We start from the raw sequence: 25,791 nt of genomic DNA on the forward strand, positions 1-25,791 counted from the left end.
TTAACATCTTAGAGAGTTGCTTGAAACATTGAGGTTGACTTGCCCAAAGTCACACAACTAGTGGATGGGTGGGAGAAGGGAAGAGGTTAAACACAGACATTGCTTAGTCAGACGGCCTAGGTTCAAATCTCAGCTTTGCTTCTTATTACTTCTGTGACAATGGGCATGCCATTTCACTGCCTCAGATGTTTACTAACTGGTTGGCAGGGCAAATCCCTCAGTCTCTCTGCACTCAGTTTCCTCATCTGTAAAATGAAAAGTCACTGTAAAGTGACTTCTGAGGGCCTTGCCAGACTTAAGTATATGAACTTATGCCTCAGTTTCCTCCTCATATATAAAATGAAGAAATCAGATTTGATCATGTCCAATATCTATTCTGACTCTAAAGGTTGACGATCCAGCGTTGCTGGTGAGTAAACTGAGTGGTTGTTTCTTTAAGGGTATGCCGGCAATGATGAATTGGCTGCAGCTGGGACTCCCTGGCAGGGGAGAGGCCAGTTCTGAACTGAATCACAAAACGGAGAGGAACGTTTTCCAGCCTCCTTTTCAAAGGAGCAGTAACTGCAAACTCTGAAGGCATGAACTGAACATGGAATGAAAAAATTGTACTAGAGAGGGTGAGTTTGGTTCCCTACTCTAAAGGGAACCCACTAATATTGAAATTTTGACCTTGACTTTAGGAGGTAGATGCCTTAGCTCAGTCTAAAGGACTGAGTCCAGAGGAGGGAGGTAAATATGAAAGCTAGAGAAGATACTCTATAAAGAACAATAAGAATTTTTTTTCTCTCTCTTAGAATCCTACTGAAAAGGCTCAGTGAGGGGGCTTGTTAGTTTCCTGTTATAGGTATATGTAGCTCACTAAGTGTGAGATCAGTTCCTTTCTAGAGACAGTCTACTTAGGTCTGTTGAATCACAAAGCTTTGCTTTTCCCTTTTGGTGACATTTTTCCTTTTGAGATCACTTTGGTATTTCTCCAGCTCTTGAGATGGCTCTTAATCACTGCCCCAATCACACTCTGTCCCCACTTTTCCTTCTTTTCTTTAAAATCTATACATTTGTTAGCAGCTGTAGGAAAGACAGGACACCATCTCTCATGGCAAGGTGACTTGGAAGGTTGTGTGTAAATAATCAAGTTCCTGGCCCCACTTCCTTAATTAGTTGAGGCTGAAAGTGACTCTCAGGTCTGTTAGATTTTGCTGGGAAACATCCTCTCTCCCCTACAGGTGCCATAATTAAATAACTTCTACGTTTCTCCTTTAATGGTATGGTGGAGTCTGTGACAGTAGCTACTTTATGTGAATCTCTTAATGAGAACTGAGCAGATCTTCTGCTTAAAACCACAGGGTCAGACAATTGGTGGATCAGGTGCCTGAATTTGTTAGTATATCCCTTGAATGGAAGAGTTTTTTTTAGCTAATAGACTTAAGGAAGGATGGAAGTCAGCATGATGCAGTAGTAGAAAGAGGGCTGAATCTAAGAGGTAGAGGATGTGAGTTCCAAGCCAGCTCTCTCACTTGCTACCTGTGTGACCTTACAAAAGTCACTTAACCTCCATGGGTCTCAGTTTATCTATCTCTAAGTTAGGTTATGGCCTCTAAGGTCCTTTGGAACTCTAAATCCAAGTGCCTATGACTAAGTATCTTCTTATATAATATCGTCCTGACTAGTTACTGGGTACACATTTTTATTAGTAAACTAGCATCTTATTAATAAAAGAGATGAGAGGCACTCTTGACCCAAAGACCCTCATGGTAATTTTATAAAGTATTTTTATGTATTTCATCTTCTTTGGTCCACATAATAACTGGAGAGAAAAAAGTTATTTCTTGTTTGTATTAATAACTAAATGAATCACGACCAACGTTTTCCCTCTTTTCTACTTCCTCTTCCAGAAATTAACCAGTGTGGGAAATCTTGGACAAAGACTTCCCCAGACTAAGATCTTATCAAAGAAAGACAAGTAAAAAGAAATTCTGAGTTTAGGCGAATGAGTGGATTCCTGTTCTTTGTGTATACTCAGACAGGTCTGGGGAAAATGAATTCTCTCTTTTTGTCAGATGGGTCATATGGAAATTGATAAATATCTTTGACCAAGATTTGGGTGCTCAGTGTCACATAGTTCAAGACCTTTGTTATAATATTCTTTCTCTCATTGTTAACTAATTAGAGTTGATTGCCACTCTCCAGAACACTCGTTTTTCCAAGGGCATGTAAGTTGTGAGCCTGCTATCCTGAGTGCCTTTGGCATTCTAGAGCACCACTGAACTCTTTTATTTAAAAAAAAAACAAAAAACAAGAAAAAACCAAACTCCTAGCATAACTAATAAAATGAAACTATGTCTCTGCAACTTTTTAAATGTCACCAACCTTGTGATAAAGGTGTCATTAATATTCCTGTTTTGCAAGTGAGGAAACTAAGGCTAGGAGATGTCAATAAACCTGCCCAGGTGTATCTATGGAATGTTTGAGGTAAGATCTGAAGTCAGACCTTTGCAACTTCTAGCACAGTATATGTCATACTGTCATACACTAAATGATCCTGCCATTGTACTCCTTGATCAGACAACAGCTGGATCATTGGGTGCAATTTTGGCACCATGGTTTAAGGAGGGTGTTGATAGCCTGTAGACTCTCCAAGAAGGGTGATAGAGAGTCTTGAACCAATGCCATATAAGGATACATGAAATGAACAGATCTATGATCTGAAGAAGAAAAGACTGGTGGTGGGCAGAAGGAGGGGAGATATGATGATTACTCCAGTGATATGTAAGGTTATCAAAGGGACGGGAAATTTGGCTTGGGCCATTTGGTCTCACAACTTGGAGAAATAGGTAGAAGCAACAAAGAAAAAAATTTAGGAATGATCTGAATAAAAATAAAACAAAACACAATACTTGTTTACAATCCCAATACAAACTATGCTTGCAGCTGGGAAGTTTGGCTTCATTGGAACTCTTTAAGTTAAGGTTGGCTGCTCGTTGCAATGGAGGCTGTGTGCAAGCATAGACTGGGCTTGGCTGCTGAGGGTCTTCCCAGCTCTGAAATTCTGTCATTCTGTGAACTGTGATGAGAAATGCCAAAGCCCACTTAGGGACACAAACCATTCAGAGCATGTTAGGAGGAGCAAGGACACAAAGTCTTTAAGAGTTCTGGGATAAGAACCAGAGCTCCTTTCCATACAAAGCCCCAGGAATCCTTTGCCTCCAAAGCAAGCAGGAAATCATCATTACAGAGAAAAACACAGTTGAAAGCATGAGGCTTACTTAGAAATAAGCAGAATCATCAGAGAGCAAGCACACACCTAGAAGTAATTTGTGTCCTTTTTATGAGACAAAAATGGTCTGAATAGGCAAGGTAAATGCAAAGCACTCATCCTCCTTACAGCCCCTAGATTGGTGTGAGCATAAAGTGACTCAAGGATTTTCAGAGCATGAGGTTCCCAAACAGTTTTGTTCCATCCCACCCCACTCTCTGGAGTCCTTCAGGAGGCAAAGGAAGCATTCATCAGTGTACTCTGCTTTAGTGTACTTTTCTTGTATGTCATTATATCCATTCTATACATGGTTCTTTTGATTTAGTTTATTTGATTTCATCTTTTCCTATGTTTTCCTGAATGTTTCTTATGTGTCAATAAATATAACATTGATAACTTGTCTTGGAAACAAAATTAAAAGGATCACTAAAAATAGTTATGCTTCAGGTGTGAAAGACCCGCATCATGCTGAGAGTAGGAGAAGAGGGCTAACAGTCATGGATAAAAAGTAGGGGACAGGAGGGTTAAGAGACTAAAATAAGAATGGGTTGTAATTGTACAGAGATAAATTTTATGTGGACTTGAAGAAAAACAGCTTGGAAACTGCTAGAGCTTTTTAAGAATGAAAGGGGTTGCTGCAGAAAGTGGTGATTTCCCTTCATTAAAGATTTTAAAAATTAATGGAAACCCTTGAAGGGAGGGACTGCTGTTCATTTTGTCTCCATATTACAACTACTGCTGGACCCTAGGGGCTGGGATGCTGAGCCATGTCCCTTCCACTAGGGGACCTTTCCGATATGGACTCAGACACTCAGTGATTATGTTCAGTACTGGGTGAGCCTCCTTTCTAACAATTGAAGTTAAGCTCTATTTCTTGTACTTTTAGACTCATCACATCCTGCCCCCAGAGCCCTGGAGGCAAATTACTTAGAGTCTGGCTTTTCGTTCATATCTTAGGACTCCCCAAAGAGAATAAGAATAAGAAGATAGGTATAAAGCATCTTGCTATGGAAGACAGTATGGAATGATGGACAGATAACCTTGATGACCTGGGTTCGAAGCTTGGCTCTAACGCATAACAAGTGTGTAATCTTGGACAATTTATTTTTTTATAGAGTTTTACAAATAATTTCTAATTTGATCATTACCACCACCTGAGGATATGCGTGTTATTATTGTCCTCTCCTTGCTACATGTGTATATCTGGGACCTAGCCAAATGGTGTTGATGTAATAAATTGACACAATAACTATTCACTTGGAAGCAGAGATGGGATGACCACTTTTCAGATATGTTATGGAAGGAATTCTTGATCAGAATTCTGATCGAGTCAGGTAAAAGGAAGTTTTTCTGCATTCCTCTTCATTTTAGTGCCTTCTCTCTGTGGATTACTTCCTTTATCCAGTACACATCCTTCAAGTATTTAGTTGTTTGCATATTATCTTCCCCATTAGATGGTGTGCTCCTGGAGAGTAGAAGTTTATGTTTGTTTGGTTTTTGCCTTTCTTTGTTTCCTCAAACACTTAAAGAGCATTTGACATATGTGGCTATTTAGTTGTGTTTTCAGGCTGAGTAGTCATGGTCTCATTTGGACATTTTCATGGCAAAGATAGTGGAGTGGTTCTCTGTTTCCTTCCCTAGATTATTTTACAGATGAGTAAACTGAGGCAAACAGGGTGAAGTGATTTGCCCAGGGTCACATATCTAATAAGTGTTTGAGGCTGGATATGAATTTATAAACAGGATTGTTTTTCTGACTCCAGGCCCAGCACTCTATCTACTGCATCATCTACTTTCTCCCCTGGCATATAATAGGTGCAAATTAAATGCTCACATAATGACAGAATTAATGTTTTTGGAGGCCCCTTCCAACTCCTTGATTGTCTGGATTGTCTAAATCAGCCCAAAGAGGAGAATCGAATACATCATTTAACTTAGAATTCTCTTATTTTTTCTTCCTTCCACACATACTTCTTGATCCCATCAGCTCCCACAGACTCATCTAAAGTCCTATGAAGATGACTCCAGTATCCCTTTCCCCTGATCTCCAGTTTCATATGCCAACTGCTTTTGGGACACCCCTATCTGAATGTCTTTTAGGCATTTTAAACTCAAATCGTCCAAATTAGAACTCATTTCTCTCACCTCCCTCAATCCCTATGTCTTTAAAAAAAAATCCTTATTACTCTGGACGATATCTTTCCATTCACTAAGATTTGCCATCTCGGCCATCCTTAACTCATGACTCTACTTCACCTTCAATATTCAATCAGTTGCCAAGTCTCATGAATTTTGATTCCTCAACATTCTATTCCCTTCACTCCACTAAAATCCTACCAACCTAGTCAGGTCCTTATCAGTTCTTATACTGTAATAATCTACTAATTGGCCTCCTGGAATCCAGCCTTCTCACTCAAATTTTTCCTCCTAACGAGAGCCAAATTGAAGTTCTCTTAAGTCAGAACAAGTTACTTCTCCACTCACTAAGTCTCATTGACTGTCAATCACCTCTAGGATAAAATGCAAGTTCATAGTCACCTTTTTTTTTTTTTTTTTAAGAGGACTTTTTTTATTCACCCTTCTGTTTTCTCGCTTCTGAGCCCAAGGGAGCTGCTGGTTTTCTGTATTAGGTTTTCTACTTCCCACCTTTGGTACCCCTTTACACATTATCCCTCAGGTCTCGAATACACTCCTTCACCTCCATCTATTTTAATTCTAAGTTTCATTTGAGGTAGTTCAAGTGTCCTGTAAGAGATCTTTCCTAATTTTCTCTGTTGTTAGGGTTTTTCCTCACACAAAATTGTTGTTATTAGTTAAGTAGTTGTGTCTGACTCTTTGGGACCCCATCTGGGGTTTTCTTGGCAAAGATACTGGAATAGCTTGCCTTTTTATTCACTAGCTCATTTTACAGATGAGGAAATTGAGGTAAACAGGGTTAAGTCACTTGCCTACTGGTCAAGTGTCAGAGACTGGATTTGAACTCAGACTCCTGACATTCTATCTCCCACATCACTTAGTTGCCCTACACACAGAATTACTTTGAATCTATTTTGTACTCTATTGTGTATTACTTGTACAGAGTAATCCTCCCAGTAGAATATAAGTTTCTTGAGGACAGGGTGGTCTATATAGCAGATGATACAATGAATGGATACTCATTGACTTGGAATTGAAAATGATAATTCTGATCGTGGATGAAATAGAGTACACTGACAGCCTATAAAAATTGTCAATATATAAGTTAAAACTTTTTGGGGTGGTTTTTACTTCAGAACAACCAATTCATGGCACAGGAGAATGAATGTTGGATTTAGAGCCAAAGGACTTGGCTTTGAATCCCTATTCTCTTACTACCCATCTGTATGGCCTTTGGAGAGTCATTTAATCAATTATTCAGCTTGTATTAAGTGCCTACTACTTGCCAGGTATGGGGATACAAAAAGAGATAAAACAATGCTTGCTTCAAGCAGCTTTCTATCTAATAGGGGAGAGAACGTCCAAACAAATACATACAAAGTAACCCATATGCAGGATCAATGTTTGGTTGGCTGTTGTCCTTCCTTGACAAAATGACATCACCACTGTAAAGTGAAATTTCAGTGTGTCCGACTGTGGCTGATCAGAACAATATGAGCTTGGAATGTTCTACCACAGGTTGGGCACAGACAGTCCATGTGAATATTTGGGGTGGATAGCCCAAATTTGGGCATCCTGCATTTACTTTGTGTTGCCTCAATTCTGCGTTGCTCAAAGAGCACAGCGCCTGTTCTTATGTGGGCATGCCATGCTGGGCGGTCCTGTGCCAGTGTCTCCCAAGTTGCACAGTCAAATCCAAAGTTCTTGAGAGAAACCTTGAGAGTGTCCTTGTATCGCTTCTTCTGGCAACCATGTGATCGCCCATGCAAGTTCTTCATAAAATAATCTTTTTGGCAAGCATATATTTTGCATGCGAACAACATGGCCAGCCCATAGGAGTTGGGCTCTCTGAAGCATAGTTTGAATACTTGGCAGTTTAGTCTGAGCAAGGACTTCAGCGTCTGGTGCCTTATCCTGTCAGGTGATCCTCAGAATCTTCCGAAGACAGTTCAAATGGAAGCACTTCAGTTTCCTAGCATGGCACTGGTAGACTGTCCAGGTTTCATGGGCACACAACAATGAGTTCAGCACAATAGCTCTGTAGACTTTCTAATACCTCTTCTCTCCCAAACTTTTCTTCGGAGCCTCCCAAACACTGAGTTAGCTCTGGTAATGTATGCGTCAGCCTCATTGTCAATGTGTACATCCCTGGAAAGTATACTACCAAAGTAAGTGAACTTATCCACAGCATTCAAAACTTCTCCATTTGTTATAACTGATGGTTCCACGTGTGGATGGTATGGTGGTGGTCGATGGAGCACCTGTGTTTTCTTGGTGTTAATTACTAGGCCAAAATGAGCACAGGCAGCAGAGAACTGATCCATAATTTGTGCAGCTCAGCTTCAGAGGCTGCATTGAAGGTGCAGTCATTTGCAAACAGAAAATCATGAAGCCACACTCCCTCCACTTTGGTCTTGGCTTGTTGCCTTTTCAAAATTTCCAATTGAAGAACTTACCATCAGTATGGTAGTTGACTTTGATGCAAGATAAATAGAAAGTAATTAAATTACAGAGAGCCCTGAAATTGTGAGGACTTAGGGTAGCATTTCTATAGAAGGTGAGATTTTAGTTGCAATTTCAAGAAATCTAGAGAGTTAGAGAGTTCAGAAGTGACAGATGAAGATGGAGAGCATTCCAGGCACAGGGGACAAGCAGAGAAAATGCCTGGGACCAAGAGAGGGAATATTTGTTTGTACAACATCTGAGAGGGCTGTGTCTCTGGATCCTATTGAGTATACCTTAGGGAATTAGGTATGTTTAACCTCTCCAAGGGTTTTCCTCTTTTGCCAAATGAGGAAATTAGACTAGATGACTTCTAAGGTCCCTTCCAACTCTGAATCTACAAACTTATGACCTTGTATAGGCCAAGATTTAAGAATGGGCCTAGAATTAAAGATGGGATGACAAGGAAGAGTAAGAATATGTAGACATATTTTCTAGGAAGAAGTGTCTCAGTTGACCTTTCCTTTATTGAGAAAATGATCCCACATTAGAACACAGACCTTAAATTCCCTGGCATTCTAAGCAGGGCCTTGACTGCATGATGGATAGATCTTGGGTCCAGTCAAAATTAACTCTGAATTCTTATTCCTCCTTAATCCTGAAAGGTCACCTGCCAGTTGAAGTCAAAGTTTATCATTTTGCTTCTTCAGTAGCCTTTAGGTTTTAGGAGGAAACTCAGTAGAATTTCAATCTCAAAGTCTAATTCCAATGTTTCACAAAGACTAGTGAATTTTAGGGGAGTCCTGCTAAGCCTAAGAAAATAAAAACAAAAACACTGAAATAAAAAGATAATGCAGAAGGAGAACATGCCATGGGGGCAAGGATGGGGGTGTGTGGGAGAGCTCTCTGTCACAAAATGCATCATAGATTGTAAGACAGCATGAGTACAGGAAAAAATTGAGGTGAGGTGGTGGAGGGAAGAGGTAGGTATGATCAAATATAAATTAAGGATCACAAGTATCTTGAATATTTCAAATGAAAACTACAGGGACTTTTCAAGTCAGGATACCCACTCCCTTTATGATATCCAATGCATACTCTTTACCAGGCCAAATGTTAATGACTTTTGATGCAGGAGAAGGATACTAACTAGCAGTAAGCAGCTAAAGCATCCCTAGAAGGCAAATCCCACTGGCTGTGGTTAAAGACTGGTGGAGCTGTGTGTTGCTAAAGGATTTTTTCACTTTTGCTTTTACTTTAAAAAAAAATGACACCTAAAAAGAATTATTTATTCCCCAAAACTTCCTTTTCTCTAAAAAAAGACAAAAGGAACAAAGAAATAATAAAAAAGAAAACAAAAAACCCAATTCTTTAAAACAAAGAAACACAGTGAAGCAAAGCAAATCCAGATATTGTCTATGTCAGACGGTATATGTCTCATACTGCACCTATGGTCCACCACCTCTGTGTTGAGAAGAGGAAGATATGCTTCTCCATATCCTTATCTGTGAAATGAGGGAAGTAAACTTGATATTGAAGGAACCTTCTAGATGTACATCTGTGCTATTACATCCTCTGGCGTTTGCATCAGAGTTCTAATGCCTCTCAATATTATTGTACTTCACATTATTGTAGACGTTGTGCAAGTCATTTCCTTGATTCTCTTTATGTCATCAAACATCAGTTCCAAGAAGTCTTTCCAAGTTTCTGGGAATTCTTCATATTCGTCATTTCTTACAGTGCAATGGTATTCCATTAATTCATAGACTACAGTTAGTTCATTGATGCCAGTGATAGCAAAACTGATTGTAGAAAGAATATGAGGGTATAAGCTAACACTAGGCAAATGGCCTCTGATAAATCAAGATTGCAGCGAAAGGCTGATGGGAGGGAGAGAGGAACTATAACCTCACAGAGTTTTGACAGGCCTCCTAATTGGAGAATGGTCCTCCAAGATTTCTTGAAAGACCTTTAATTCGTGGGAGTCAAAACTATTGTTTTGACAAAACTCACTCTTTCCAATCTAGGTTGGACTAAGCATGATGGGTTGCAAAGAGACAAATTTAAGTTCAATAAAAGAAAAATTTCTCAAAAATTAGAATTCAATAAAAGTAAAATGGACTGTCTTAGAATTCTTTAACCAAAAAGTAGATGACTAAGTTGGGTATATTATAGTGATGTTTCTTTTACATGGGGGAATAGGTTAGAAAAGATAGCTTGTGAGGCCCCTTCCAACATTGAGATTCTATGATTTGGGACCCTGCCTCTCCCTAGAATGGGAAGAGGCCTATACAGACAATGACCTCCAGAACAGCGTTGACCGGACTATCCCCAGGAACAAAGGCACAACTTCATGGAGACAATCCATTGTTCAAATTCTCCTTCTGGAGACAAATCCAACTTCACCCCATTCTTTTCCTTTTAGCCCTCACTGAGCACTTTGACTTGTTTTCTTGATCATGCCTCATGTTACTCAGCCCAGCTTTCTCTTTTTACCTGTCGGATTTAACTGCTTTGGGGAGTAGTTTTGACTTCTGCCTCTTGACCTGTCCTTGAGTTGCCTCTTGTTTGGATGCCCCTCCAATTTAAATATTTAGATCACTTGAATAAGCAACTGCCTAGATATAGTCAGAAGCTTGCTAGGTCAATCGTCATGTAAGAGAGCCAGGGCTGCCTCTTACTTTACGGCTGGGCTTCTACATATAGCTAGTTATCCTCTATGGCTTTGACTACTCATCCCAGTCATGGGAGTGAAGAATGGAAGAGTAGGATACGGATATAGAAATCTCAAGAGCAAGGACAGTTCAAAGAGATTTATACGGAACTTAATCCAAGAGTACTGTAGTTGGTTAATGCTGAGTACATTGTTCCCAGGAGCAGACCTCAGGAGCCAGCAGCCAAGTTCAGTGACTTCTAGGGTAACAGTATTGATCTGAAATCAGAGAGGATCGATGTGAGACCCACAAAATAGATTCAACTTCTCTGGAAATCTTCAGATATGAAATGATGTTTGGCCTTGGCCTGGGGGTAAATATGGGGTTGATTAGAGAGAAGGAAAGGTTTCTCTTGATAATAAGGGCCTAGAGAAAGGGTGACAGCAGGAAGGAGAGTTTAATGAACTGAACCCAAACTAAATTAATTTTGTAACATAATACTTCTTGTATTTTTTTCCTCACTTATATTTACCTCCCAACCCATTACCATATTAATAAAGATTAATAGTTCAGTTGATTGCACTCTGTGATTATGCAAGGTCCCAGAAAAGGAACCACAAGAGAAAATGAGGAAGTACAGAAAGGCTGTGCACCTAAGATTCTCGTTAGAAGGAGAAAATTCCTTTCTTTAGGCTGCCAAGTGTTGACAGCAGAATGTTCCTTTTGAGAGGAAGGTGGCTCTAGGAGCTTCTGGTCTAAGGGGAAGGAAGTGCTATTCTGCCCCACAAATCCATTTTATTGGATTAGTCATTGTGGAAGTTCTAGAGAGGACACAAGAAGACTAAGGAGCTTCACTAAGATTTTCAGCTTCCCTTCCTGTCCTAAAATGTTTATGAACAGATGTTTTCTTACCCACTGTAGTAGTTATTCTCATCAGTCTGTCATCTTTTCCAGGAACCCCTTCTCCAGGTCTCTCACTGTTACCTCCCTCAACTTCTTAGATAGTTCTAGCTAGCCCATTTCAGATTGGGAGTGATTAATCCCCTCTTTGGCTTTCCAAAATCTAGGCAGCTAATGGATAGAATACTATGCCTAGAGTCAGATAGTCTTGAATGGAAATTCCACCTCAGAAACTTCCTAGTTATTTGAATTTGGGTAAGCCTTTAAGTTCTGTTTGCCCCTGCTTCCTCAACTGTAAAAATGGGGATGAAATAATCCCTACAAAGCCGAATCGTTGTGAGAATTCAATGAGATAACGTTTGTAAAGTGTTTAGCATAACGCCAAGGTTCTACATGCATGTTTGTAATGATGGTATGGTGATTACGATGAGAGTGATGATGATGATGGCAATGGTGGTGATGGTGGTTACGTTGATGGTGATGATGGCTTTGGTGGTGGTGGCTGTGGGGATGTGATGATGATGATGAAGATAATGATAATGGAACTACATGGTTCTAAAAATGAAATTTCCATCTTAAGGAAGGTGCCCAGGTCAAACACATCTTCATTACTCTTTGGATACCACTGCTGACTCTCTGGACTTTCCTCATAATGTCCCAGCAGACTTCTTACCCAGGAAGTTCATTACAAACTGGGGATCTCCTCCTCTGATTGGTCAGTTCGTCCCAGAAACTTTATTTTAAGGAAGGTACTCAGACCAGCCATGTCATCATTTCTGTTAGTGCTACAGTCTTAATTCTCTGACATCTTTCTCCACCATGCCTGGAGGAATACCTCCTCCTTTCCTTTCCTTCTTTTCCACTCTCCCCTTCCTACTACATGTTAACTTTCCTCATAAAAGTATAAACTTTTTGAGGACAAGCACTGTGCTTGGCAACTTGTAAGTACGTAATAGAGGCTTGTTGATTTGATTTTGATCTCTTCTCCTATATAGATTTAAAAAAAATAATTATTATTATTTTGGAATCCAAAGCTATTTTTCTTTTTTTTTTTGTTAAATTTATTTATTTAACTTTTAACATTCATTTTGACAAAATTTTGGGTTACAAATTTTCTCCCCTTTTATCCCCTCCCCCCCCAAACACCAAGCATTCTAATTGCTCCTATGACCAATCTGCTCTCTCTTCTATCATCCCTCTTTGCCCTTGTCTCCGTCTTCTCTTTTGTCCTGTAGGGCCAGATAGCTTTCTATACCCCTTTACCTGTATTTCTTATGTCCTAGTGGCAAGAACATTACTCGACAGTTGATCCTAACACTTTGAGTTCCACCTTCTTTACCTCCCTCCCTCTCCACCCCTTCCCTTTGGAAAGCAAGCAATTCAATATAGGCCAAATCTGAGTAGTTTTGCAAATGACTTCCATAATAGTTGTGTTGTATAGGACTAACTATATTTCCCTCCATCCTATCCTGTCCCCCATTACTTCTATTCTCTTTTAATCCTATCCCTCCCCATGAGTGTCGACCTCGAATTGCACTCGCCTCCCCATGCCCTCCCTTCTATCATCCCCCCCACCCTGCTTGTCCCCTTATCCCCCACTTTCCTGTATTGTGAGATAGGTTTTCCTAAAAAAAATGAGTATGCATTTTATTCTTTCCTTTAGTGGAATATGATGAGAGTAGACTTCATGTTTTTCTCTCACCTCCCCTCTTTATCCCTCCACTAATGAGTCTTTTGCTTGCCTCTTTTATGAGAGATAATTTGCCCCATTCAATTTCTCCCTTTCTCCTCCCAATATATTTCTCTCTCACTGCTTGATTTCATTTTTTTTTTAAGATATGATCCCATCTTCTTCAATTCACTCTGTGCACTCTGTCTCTATGTATGTGTGCGCGTGTGCATGTGTGTGTGTGTAATCCCACCCAGTACCCAGATACTGAAATGTTTCAAGAGTTACAAATATTGTCTTTCCATGTAGGAATGTAAACAGTTCAGCTTTAGTAAGTCCCTTATGACTTCTCTTTGCTGTTCACCTTTTCATGGTTCTCTTCATTCTTGTGTTTGAAAGTCAAATTTTCTTTTCAGCTCTGGTCTTTTCATCAAGAAAATTTGAAAATCCTCTATTTCATTGAAAGACCAATTTTTCCCCTGAAGTATTATACTCAGTTTTGCTGGGTAGGTGATTCTTGGTTTTAGTCCTAGTTCCTTTGACTTCTGGAATATCCTATTCCATGCCCTTCGATCCCTTAATGTAGAGGCTGCTAGATCTTGTGTTATCCTGATTGTATTTCCACAATACTTGAATTGTTTCTTTCTAGCTGCTTGCAATATTTTCTTCTTGACCTGGGAACTCTGGAATTTGGCCACAATGTTCCTAGGAGTTTCTCTTTTTGGATCTCTTTCAGGCGGTGTTCTATGGATTTCTTGAATATTTATTTTGCCCTCTGGTTCTAGAATCTCAGGGCAGTTTTCCTTGATAATTTCATGAAAGATGATGTCTAGGCTCTTCTTTTGATCATGGCTTTCAGGTAGTCCCATAATTTTTAAATTGTCTCTCCTGGATCTATTTTCCAGGTCTATTGTTTTTCCAATGAGATATTTCACATTATCTTCCATTTTTCCATTCTTCTCTCTTTGTTCTGTGATATCTTGCTTTCTCAAAAAGTCATTAGCCTCCATCTGTGCCATTTTAATTTTGAAAGAACTATTTTCTTCAGTGAGCTTTTGAATTTCCTTTTCCATTTGGCTAATTCTGCTTTTGAAAGCATTCTTCTCCTCATTGGCTTTTTGAACCTCTTTTGCCAATTGAGTTAGGCTAGTTTTCCAGGTGTTAATTTCTTCAACATTTTTTTGGGTCTCCTTTAGCAGGGAGCTGATCTGCTTTTCATGCTTTTCTTTCATCTCTCTCATTTCTCTTCCCAGTTTTTCCTCCACCTCTCTAACTTGATTTTCAAAATCCTTTTTGAGCTCTTCCATGGCCTGAGCCCATTGGGTGGGCTGGGACACAGAATCCTTGATTTCTGTGTCTTTGCCTGATGGTAAGCATTGTTCTTCCTCATCAGAAAGGAAGGGAGGAAATGTCTGTTCTCCAAGAAAGTAACCTTCTATTGTCTTATTTCTTTTCCCTTTTCTGGGAATTTTCCCAGCCAGTGACTTGACCTCTGAATATTCTCCTCACACCCACCTCACCTCCTGGTCCTCCCAGCCAGCATTTGGGGACTGAGATTCAAATGCTCCTTCTAGCCTTAGGGCTTTTGGCGGGGGCAAGGCTGCTATTCAGTGTGAGAATCAAGTTCAGGTGGTCAGGTCAGGGCAGGGCTGCCTCTCAGGCTCAGTTCCCTCAGGGGGTTTATGTACAGACCTTCCACGATGGATCCAGGCTCCTGCCCGCTTGGGGAGCCCTGGTCTGCAGCCGCCTCTCAGCTTCTACCTCCCGGGGGGGGCCTGAATTACGGGGGCACCCCACTCCCCTCTCGACCCACCAAAGAGACTCTCTCACAGACCCCCATCACCTGTGGGTGGAGGTATTTGTGAGGTGGCTGGTGATCCCGTCCCTGAAGCCTGGTTGGATCTGTTTCTCTCGGTGCGCAGCCACAGCAGGTATGGGCTGGGCTCCGCATCTGCAGCGCGAAGGACCTTTTGCGAGAGGTTTGCAGGTCCCTCTGTGGGTGGAGGGACCCGCGTGGCCGCTGGAGATCCCGTCCCTGAAGCCTGCTCGGATCTTTTCCTCTCGGTACCGCAGCCGCGGCAGGGCTGCACTCAGCTCCCAGTCCCGGCGCCCAGTCCGCAGCACGAAGGACCCCCCGCGAGAGGTTTGCAGGTCTCTCTGGAACAGAAATCTCCCTCGCTCCAATGTTCCGTGGCCTCTGGGTGCAGAATTCGCCGTGAGTTACTTCCTTGTAGCTGTTCTATGTGTTGTGGGTTCGGAGCTATGTGTATGTGCGTCTTTCTACTCCGCCATCTTGGCTCCGCCCACCCAAAGCTATTTTTCTGTAGCATAGACTATTAAGAGTTGAAAAGAATCTTTAATATCATCTATTAGAAGCCATTGTTTTATGATTGAGGAAACTGAGACTCAGAGAAACCTTATAGAGTAAAATAATTTATCCAAGGTGTGTACAGAACTTGCTAGTGACAATGCTAGGGTAGCTTCAGCATTCTCTCTTCCCTGTCTGGCCATCCCACTGAAGCAATTCCCACAGATCTGAGCCTTTCTTTTTGGCTTTTTTTCTTCATTCATGGTCTTCCTTCTATTTTTTCAATTTGTCCTTTTTAAAAAAATGTCAAGTTTATCAGTGAATTTTCCCTAATGAATTAATTTCATATATATGAAATGAATATATATACATATACATATATATGCACATGTATATATGTGTATATATATACATATATAATATATATGTATATATATGGTCCTAAACTATGTTGATTTCCTTCATTTAGAAAGCAGGCAAAAAAAAAAAAACAAAAAAACAATCCCACAACCACAATGCCTTCAAACCAAAGCAAACCAAAAACCCCATCCTAAAATAGTGATCCAATAAGAATGATATTTTTTATGAGGCTCAGAGTTTTCTTTTGCAACATGAGGTAAGCATGAGACACCATTATTTTTAAGACAGTATAAAGAACAAAGGACTAGGACATTTGAATGTCTTCTGTGTTCTGAAAGCAAAAGCAGAACAATTAAAGACAAAACACATTAACTACACCAGAGCCTAAATTATACACATTTATTCTGCCCATAACTGACAAGTTCTGAAGTTTTCAATAATGGTGATTACAGATGAAAGACTTTCTTACCTTTCCTTTGAAATTTGGCAATTACATTGAAAGTCTGGTCTTGGGTGGCAGTTCTAAAGTTTTTTTCAAGTATTATTTATTTTGGAGGTAGATTGTGTGTGGGTGAAATCCAACCTCATGTTCCTAAAGACAAAAGATAGTTGTTGTTGTTGTTTTTTAATTTCTCCTGCAACAGACATTGCATAAAGATTTTGGGGACTAAGTTGGACATTAGGATTCTTTCTGCCTTTAAGTCAGGCTGCTGAGAGACTTACTTTATCTAACTCATCAGTCATTGTTTTCATCCCAATACAATATTCCCACTAAGATTTTATCTGTTTTCTATCTTTCAGATGTAACTATTTATCTTTCTCTGGTCACCTAAACCTTCAAGGTAGTCTTATAAAAATGCTGTATATATGAATGCTGCAAAGTGAAGTGAGCAGGATACTTCGTGAGGATAAACAGTGAAAGTAGTAGTCTGATTGATAAAAAAAATTGGAACTGGGATTAAAATCCATGTCTCCTGAATTTTAGTCTAATAAATTGAAGAGGGGAGGGTAAAGCAGAAGGTTATCTGAATTTTATTCATCTCACATAAGTGAGTTCAAATAAGAATGGTCGTGTGAACATAAGCTCTTCCCCTTGATGAAGAAAAGAGAAAAATCTGACCCATTGGCACCTTCCCTATTTTTCTGGAAGAATCTAAGTTTTCCCTGTGGTGTCTTCTTCTGATGCAGCTCCTAATGCATGCTCTTTATGTGCATAAAGAATGCACCTTATCTATGACTCATTCTCCCTTTGGTCTTCTAATGAGAATTCTAGGCAAAAATGTTAATTTATGTCAAAACATGACATTTCTCAGGAATGTTGAATCCTTCACGATTTCTGTAGTAAATGGACTATGAGTAGCTACAAGAAATTAATCATTAAGTGTCTAGCAGAAGCGTGGTTTCATAACACTTTTCTTCTGAGAAAAATTCTGGGGGTGTTAAGGGATGATCCATTCAATATGAGTCATAAGGTAGTCAAAAAATGCATGTAATCTTAGCCTTTATTTGAGAGTCCAGCACTAAGGAACTGTTGTCCTCTGCTCTAGTGAAATGCCATCTAGAATATTGTATTCATTTCTGGGCACCATGTTGTTTTATTGTTATCTGAGTGAGAGTCTGGATTACAAAGGGCAGTCCAAGGAGCCATGAAGTATTGCAGCATAGAACATAGCTTGGAAAATGGAGTCAGCAGAGAGGAATGAAAGCAAGCTAGCTTTATTGAGAGGAAATACAGTAAAAAGAAGCAGTGACTGGGGCCACAGTCGAAAAGGGAGCACCAAAATAAGTAACTTTTTTATGAAGTTTCTATCTGGATCAAGCAAGACAGGGTATTAAACAGAAGGAGCTTGATGTGCAGGTCAAGGTTTGGAGACTGGTACTACTGATTCATGATGGGGTGGGGAACACAGAATTAGAGACTGGGGGATATTCAAACTCTTTTCTGGGGGGAAAAAGAACTTTTGCCATTCCTGTAGGTCTTGCTTTGGGGTGACTCAGGGGATTGTATTTAGGGTATATGTTTGGTGGAAGTGAGAGAGGGTATCGAGATCTTGACAGGTTTTAAGGAAGGACTTTGATACATGAATGATTTTACAAAATGTAATCAGAATGTGGCGCATACTCAAAAAGATAAAAATACCACAGCATCTTATTTGTCTGCTCAGGAACGTATATGTGGGCCAAGAAGAAATGTTTAAAGCTGAACATGGAACAGTGGATTAGTTTAAGATTGGAAAAGGAGTGTGGCAAGGCTATATATTGTCACCTTATTTATTTAACTCATAGGCAGACTATCTCATGCAAAATGCCAAGCTGGGAGAAATATTACCAATCTTAGATGTGCAGAAGATAGCACTCTGATGGCAGAAATGGAAGGGGGATTAAGAAACTTCTTAATAAGAGTGAAAGAGGAAAGTATAAAAGCTAGATTGAAATTTAATAAAAAAGAAAAAAAAACGATCTTGGAAACTGGTCCCTTAACTTCCTGGCAAATAGAGGCAGAAGAAATAGAAGCAGTGTCAGATTTTATACTCTTGGGGTCAAAGATCACTGCAGATGGTGACTGAAGTAATGAAATTAAAAAATAAACTTTGAAGGAAAGCTTTGGCAAAGCTGGACATCATACTGGGCAAAAAGGAGATATATCATCTTGCCAACAATGGTCTGTATAATTAAAATTATGATTTTTCCAGTAGCAATATATGCCTACAAGTTGTTGTTCTTTAGTTGGTTTTCAGCTATGTCTGACTCTTGGTGACCCTACTTAGGGTATTCTTGGCAAAGATATTGGAGTGGTTTGCCATTTTCTTCTCCATTTCATTTTATAGATGAGGAAACTAAGGCAAACAGGGTTAAGTGACTTGTCCAGGGTCACACAGCTTGTAACTGTCTGAGGCTAGATTTTAATTCAGGAAAATGAATCTTCTTCACTTCAGACCTGGCACGTTGTGCCACCTTGCTGCCCCAATGTCTATGAGAATTGGACTATATTGAAAGCTGAGTGCTGCCTTCAATGATTTTGAAGACTTTTGAGAGTCCCCTGGACAGCAAGGGGATCAAGAAATACTTAAAGAAATTAATTTAGGATATTCACTGGAAGGACAAATACTGAAGCTGAAGCTTAAATGCTTTGGCTACAAAATATGAAGATGTTTGTTCTGTGTCCTTCATTCCTGAAGAAGGCCAATGACATCAGGAAGGTGATGTCTTGAATTAAAAGTGAATTGGATTTAAGGGAGGCAGGGCTTTACAAAGTCACTAGCCTCACTCTCTCCTCCAGAGACATCTGAGTCCAGCGGCAACACATAGACCAGGACTGCTGGAGATGGCCCCTGATGCAGTGGAAGACCTTGGTCTTTTTAAGCTAGGGTCTTTCCCAGGTTTCAGTTTCTCTCAGGAAACATCCATTGAGGTTAGGTAAGAGGTAAAAAAAAATGACTTTTTATCTACCCCAAAGAAAAGGCCTTGATGTTGGAAAAGTTTGAAGGCAAAAAAGAAAGGTAATGGCAGAGAATTGAATGGATAGATAGTAATATGGAAGCAATGAAGATGAACTTAGTTAGACTTTGGGAGATAGTGGAACACAGAGGGGCAGGTGTATTATGGTCCATGGGGTCAAGAGAAGTCAGACACAACTGAAGAACAAAAACAAATCAAAATGATGAAGAGCCTTGAATTCATGGAATTTGGGATCCTGTAGGGAACTGCTATTTGGGTTGGATTAAATGTCCTTTGAGGCTCCTTCCAAAATAGAGATTTTTGTCATTCTCTGATTTTTTTTTTTTTTTTTAGCATTTACGTAGTGCTTCAGACTGTTAAGTTTTTACAAATGCTAGCTCAATTGACCCTCACAACTCTATAAGGGAGATGCTGTTGTTATCACCCCCATTTTACAGATGAGAAAACAGGCAGACAGAGCTTAACAGATTTGCTCAGGGCCACATAACTAATAAGTGTCTGAGGAAGGATTTGAATTCCTAGGCCCAGTTTCTGAGCCTTATCTATTTGTTGTGCTACCTAGCTATACACTTATCTGAGCAAAACCCTTCCAGATCCTGAATAGGAAATAGAAAAGCATAACGTTCATTCCTCAGGGAGCCAGAGATTGGTGGAAATTAGTAATATTTGGTTGATAGAAGAAAGGCAATATGGGAATTTGGGAAGAATGCTGGATTTTGAGTACTGGGTTCAAATCCTCGCTCTGACACGTAATACTTCTGTGACCTTGGCTAAGTTACTTTGCCTTTCTTTTTCTCATTTCTCTCACATACAAAATTATTAGGTTGGACGAGGTGTCCACTGAGGTGCCGTCTGACTCTCAGTCTTTGTTTCAATCATCCTAAGAGACACAATCAAGAAAGGCATATCAAAATAGGATTTAGTGAATAGTCTGGCAATGTCATTGAGAAACACTGTAACCGTGAAAGAGGAGTCTTATTCCATTTCAAAATTAATGCCAATAATCCAATAAACATTTATTAAACACCTGCTATATGCCAAGTACTGAGCTAAGCACTGGGGATGAAATTAATAATAAAAAAAGAAAATCCCTGCCTTCAAGGAGCTTGAAATCTACAGGGGGAAGCAACACACAAAAGGAAAAGGGACAAGTACTTGGTGTGAGGGGCATCTTGCTCCATGGATCTGTAAAAAAAAAAAACAAAAAAACAAGTGGAGTGGCAGATTGTGGAATGGAGTGAATACAAAAGTTCAACTTCTGCCCTCGGTAAAGAAAGATATTGGGAGGAATTTGATGCTCCAACCTCCAGCAAGATGATGAAATTAGAGGTGATGAGCTTAACTTGGATAGGGCATCGTGTTTCAGGAGTTGAAAAAAAACACTTCTATTTTGAGGATTCTGCCCTATCTAACTGTTATTTTGCTCCTCTTCGAGAACAGAAGACAACAACCAATTGTAGTTAGTATAAATCAGGATAAAGTTTAGTCTCTATCCAAGAGAAACAGGCGCAAACCCATCTAAGTAAGAAGATGTTCTGTCACTGAAATGAATGAAAACCCAAAGGGAAAGCCATACCCTAATGTAAGCTCTCCTTATTTATCCCTTAGACCAAAGATATCAAACTCAAAAAGAAATGGGGGTCACCAAACTGTCCAAATCTTCAGTGTGAACATTTCTTTACACAACAGAAACTGGCAAAGGCTACAAATCAGGGCTTAATTTGTTGTTTTGATATTGTCTAGATTTGAGAAAGTGGTAGAAAAAATGTTAATAATACAGCCTAAGCTTAAAAGTGCATCATGGGTGGATTTTTTTTTTCTTAGTGAGTGGGTTCTTAAACATTTGCCAACACATCCCTGCCTATTAGCTTTACTTCATTCACCATTCTACTTCCTTGCCTTTGAGCAGATGGTTCTCTCTGCTGAGTCTTTACTCTTTCTTCACCTCTGCTTCTGAGAATCTCAGCTTCCTTCAAAGTCCAGTTCAGGTGCCACCTGCTCTACAAAGCATCCCCAAAGTCTTAGTGCGCCTTTAAGCTCAAAGCTGTGTTGTATATAGGTGGGGGTGATAAAGGGGAGAGGAAAGTGGCTGATCTTCTGATGAGACACTGAACCACAAGTTGTCCTTCTTTTGGAACATGAAGGGTTCCTGTCAAGTGAGAACATGCAATGAAAAATATTCTTGCTTTAAGTTTTCAAACTAAAAGAAATCTTCTCAAGTCATTCTTCACTATTCTCTCTCTCTCTCTCTCTCTCTCTCTCTCTCTCTCTCTCTTTTTCTCTCTTTCTCTCTCTTTCTCTTTCTCTCTTTAATTTGTGGAACTGATTAGAACTGTTTCAGAGAAGAGTTACATTAATATTTTTCTCCATTTAAAATAAATCTTAACACCCATCAGACAAAAATGAACACTTCCAAAGGGTTATATTTTTACCAAAGCAGCAATCTGGTTATAGTGGAATTTTAATTACAAAACATCTCGAGCCTGGTGAATAAAGAAAAAAAAAACTTGGATAAAAAACTAAATAAAAATCACAGAATCATTTGCATATGAAGAGAAATTCCCTGAGTTAGCACACAGGACAATATTAATGATGATACTAAGTAGAGCTGAGTTTAATTTCCAACTTAAAAAGACAGTCATCTTTAAAACATTTGATGTACATGCATGACATCAGGTTATTTGGTTCCACTGAAAACCACATTGAATACCTTCTGCATAGCTCAAGAGATACTGTGAAGAGAACAGGAGACATGGATGGTCTGAGTTCTAATCTGACCTCTGGGCAAGTCTCTTACCTTCTCCTTAACCTCAGTTTTCTCACCTGAAAAGTAGGAATAATATCTCTGTCCCAAAGCTGTGATGAGGAAACAATGAGTTAATATTTGTAAAGTGCTTTGCAAACCTTATAGGGCAACTAGTATTTAGTTGCTTGAAGGAAAGCCATGTCTCAATGTCCTTTAAAAATAAACAAACAAAAAACCAACCCTAAATTCCAAGAAAGAAGTCTTCCTGGAAATTGAGAAGAGAGACAATTTTGGAGAAAGAGCCCAGTTCCTGAGAGAACTGCTATTTCTTTTTCCCTCTTGCTCCTCTTCAAGATTATAGCTGGGATAGGACTATCATTTCTCTTTCTTCTAACCTTTCTTGCTTCTCCATCAGCATATTTTTCATTAGAGCAAATCTTCCTGCAGATGTCAGTATGCCCAGCAAAACATGAGTTGAATGAGTCTATCTGGAGAGCTGAAGTGATTTTTGGAGAGAAATAGGTACAATGAACCCAGGGAGTAGCTCCATTCCTCAGGAAGAAAGAAAGAAGGAAGGAAGGAAGGAAGGAAGGAAGGAAGGAAGGAAGGAAGGAAGGAAGGAAGGAAGGAAGGAAGGAAAAAAGAAAAAAAAAAGAAAGAGAGAAAGAAGGGAGGAAGGAAGGAGAGAGAGAGAAAGAAAGAAAGAAAGAAAGAAAGAAAGAAAGAAAGAAAGAAAGAAAGGAGGGAGAAAGGAAGAGGAGAGAGAGAGAGAGAGAGAGAGAGAGAGAGAGAGAGAGAGAGAGAGAGAGAGAAGGAAAGAAAGAAAGAAAAGAAAAAGCTAATACTTTCCAATGACTTTCCCCATCACCAATAGAGAACACTTCTTTGTAACAATGCTCTCAGTTAAGCAAAACAAATCAAGATCTTGGTCATGTCTGAGTACAAACCTCATATGTCACACCCGGTATCCCACAAGCTCTCTGCCAAGGGGCATGCTTCTCGCAACAGTCTTTGAAGTCATAAATGGTCACAGCATCGATTGGAGTTCTGAAGTCTTCAATTTGTTTCTCTTTACATTTTTGCAGTCATCACCTAAGCTGCTCTGGCTCTTCGTCCTTTGCTCTGCATGAGCTCAGAAAGTCTGGTCAACTTTTTCTGAGTTCTTATTTGCCATTTCTTACAGCACGATAATATTGTATTCCATTTGTATACCCCAGTCTGTTCAGCCATTCACCAATCGATGGGGGTCCACTTTCTTCTAATTCTTTGCTAAACAAAAAGTGCTGCTTTCAAATATCTCTGTATGTTGTTACCATTCCATCTTCAGAAACTGTGGGAAGGTGGTTAGGTCATTTTGGGAAAAAAATAGTTCTATATACAGAAAATTCTGATCCTTACCTCTGCTGGTGATCGTTTTCTAGGTGGCCTGTGTCTTTTAAGCAACCAGGCAGATTCTGAATATATAAATATATGTGTGTGTGTGTGTGTGTGTGTATGAACAGATAGATGGTGTGCATACATACATGTATATCCATGCATGTGTATATTCACACATACATGTAAGTCATACATACATGCATATGTGTATATATACATACATACCCATATACATATTCATACACATTCATACACACACATATATGGAGAGAAAGAGAGAATCGTTTTACAGAAAAATCTCTTGGAAAATGATAATAATGACAAATAATAATAGACTGTGGTATGTATACAAACCCTTTTTAACTTTGATTGGCTGGGCATCAACCAAAGAATTCTTTATTAACAAAGAGTCATCAGACAGCTAGCTTGTCATCACTTTATCCTTTTCAGACACTGACACTGATCATCCTTGATTGCCAAAGTTCAGGAACCCAACACTGACAAGATATAAAACACATAATAAGAACTTATTTTTCTTGGGCCTAATTGCTACCTTGAAGTGATTGTGATAATTCCCTGTTGACTGAGGATTAAAAAATACCTGAATGTAATTTTTGGAGGTGGTATGCAAATGGGCCAACTTATGATTTGATTATAGCTTTATTAGAGTGTTAAGAAACCTCTTGAGATCATTTCGTCCAATCCTGTCTTTGTATAGATTGGGGATAGGAGGTCCAGAAGTTGTTTCAGGTCACAGATCTCATAAATATCAGACGCTGGATTATAATCGCAATCTTCTGTCTATCTAGTGTTGTCATATGTTTGTTGGCTTTGGTTATATATCTAGTCCACTCTCAGTACTTCAAAAGAAGGCCAAAGAGGGGAAGGAAACGTGATACTGAAAAGGTATTATCAATACCTGGGCTAGTTTGATTCTAGGCAGGTCAACTAACTTTCAGGCCCAGAGGCAACTGTCTAAGATTATATATTTCAGAATTGCTGTGGGAGAGGAGGGGCTTCTCTTCCTCCAGTGCATGAAGTTTTCTTTACAGATAAAACATAAGCCTGAGACGTGGAGTTGAGACTTGATTTCAAACCTAGCCCTAGACAGTTGCAGTCTGCTCTGCTTTAATGTATATTTCAAAAACCTGAATTTTTTCAAATTGAATCGACATGGGAACAATTTGAACATTATATGAATTTTGTGATTCCTTAACCCAAACTGCCCAGATCTCTTAGAATCAGAGGGCAAAATAGAAATAGAAAAAATCCACCATCATGTCCCAAAAGAAATCCCCAAATGAAGACTCCCAGGACGACCTTACGGCCCAAACCCAGAGCTTCTAGGTCAAAGGAGAAGTGCAGTAAGAAGTCAGAAAGAATGAACTCAAGTAGTAAGGAGCCATAGTCCAAGTTGCAAACAATTTAGTAGCCACCAATATAAAAGAAAAAAGAGCTTGGATTATGATATTCCTGTAGGCAGAGGATATAGGCTAAAACCAAGAATGACATCTAGAAAAACCAAGTATAATACTATAGGGGAAAATTGGACTTTTTAGTATAATAAATATAATCTGATAATATGCTAAATCAAGATAATATAATAATATGATGGATTTCTTGAAATAGAGGACTTCTAAGTATTCCTAAATAAAAGTCTAGAAGTACATAGAAATTTTGAAGTTTCACATAGGCTTGAAGAGAAACTTTAAAAAGATAAGCATGAATTAATAAGGATTAATTTTTAATATTCTAGTATGGGACAATAATGCCTGTGTCTGCTCTGAACCTTCCTATGATTGAAAGTCATAGACAGAGTCTAAGTAGAAAGCCTTTTATGATGATGTTAAATGAAACTATAGAAGGAAGGACTGTCTAGTGTTTTTTTTTTAATACAAATGGTTGTATTTTGTTTAATTTTATTTTAATTTAGATTTTTCTGCATCTATTGCTATTATCCCAAGGTGTTGATTATTTTGTTATTTATCTTAATAATAGCCAAGACTTTAAATCTCCCAGTTTTTATCCTTCCCATTATCTCAAAATGCCTGCATAAGACACTGTTCAGAAATTATCGTAATATTTTCATTGCTAATATAATGAGGAAAATAACAATAATGGATAACAACAATTTACATTTATATGACATTTTAAGGTGTGCAAAGTACTTTACATGCATGAATCTATTTGAGCCTTACAATAACACTGTATTTCTGTATTTGCATGTGTTATCATCCTTGTTATGCAAATGAAGTCTCAGGGAGGTTGAGTAAAATGAAACAGGCAGGATTTGATCCCATATCTTGCCCACTGAAAGTTCAGCATTCTTTGTGTGAAGTCTTTCTGCCTTTGAGCAACTGTGTAGACTGATAGAAGTCAATGCATAAGTTATTCAGGCAACTGGGTGGTTCAGGAGATAGAGCACCAGGCCTAGAGCCAGGAATACCTGAGTTCAAGTTCTTCCTCAGACTCTTACTGTGTGCCCTT

At 39.2% G+C, this 25,791-nt stretch overlaps 1 long non-coding RNA gene across 1 annotated transcript in view; it reads left to right on the forward strand.

The window, feature by feature from the left end:
• The first annotated feature begins 456 nt into the window (after window positions 1-456).
• The window catches only part of LOC140510433 (uncharacterized), a 42,266-nt gene continuing 16,931 nt past the window's right edge, over window positions 457-25,791 (forward strand). The window contains exon 1 of the long non-coding RNA XR_011969227.1: window positions 457-617. This is a non-coding gene — a long non-coding RNA (uncharacterized lncRNA). The remainder of the gene's footprint in view (window positions 618-25,791) is intronic.

Source organism: Notamacropus eugenii, chromosome 6 (genome assembly GCF_028372415.1).
Source record: "Notamacropus eugenii isolate mMacEug1 chromosome 6, mMacEug1.pri_v2, whole genome shotgun sequence".
NCBI lineage: Eukaryota > Metazoa > Chordata > Mammalia > Diprotodontia > Macropodidae > Notamacropus > Notamacropus eugenii.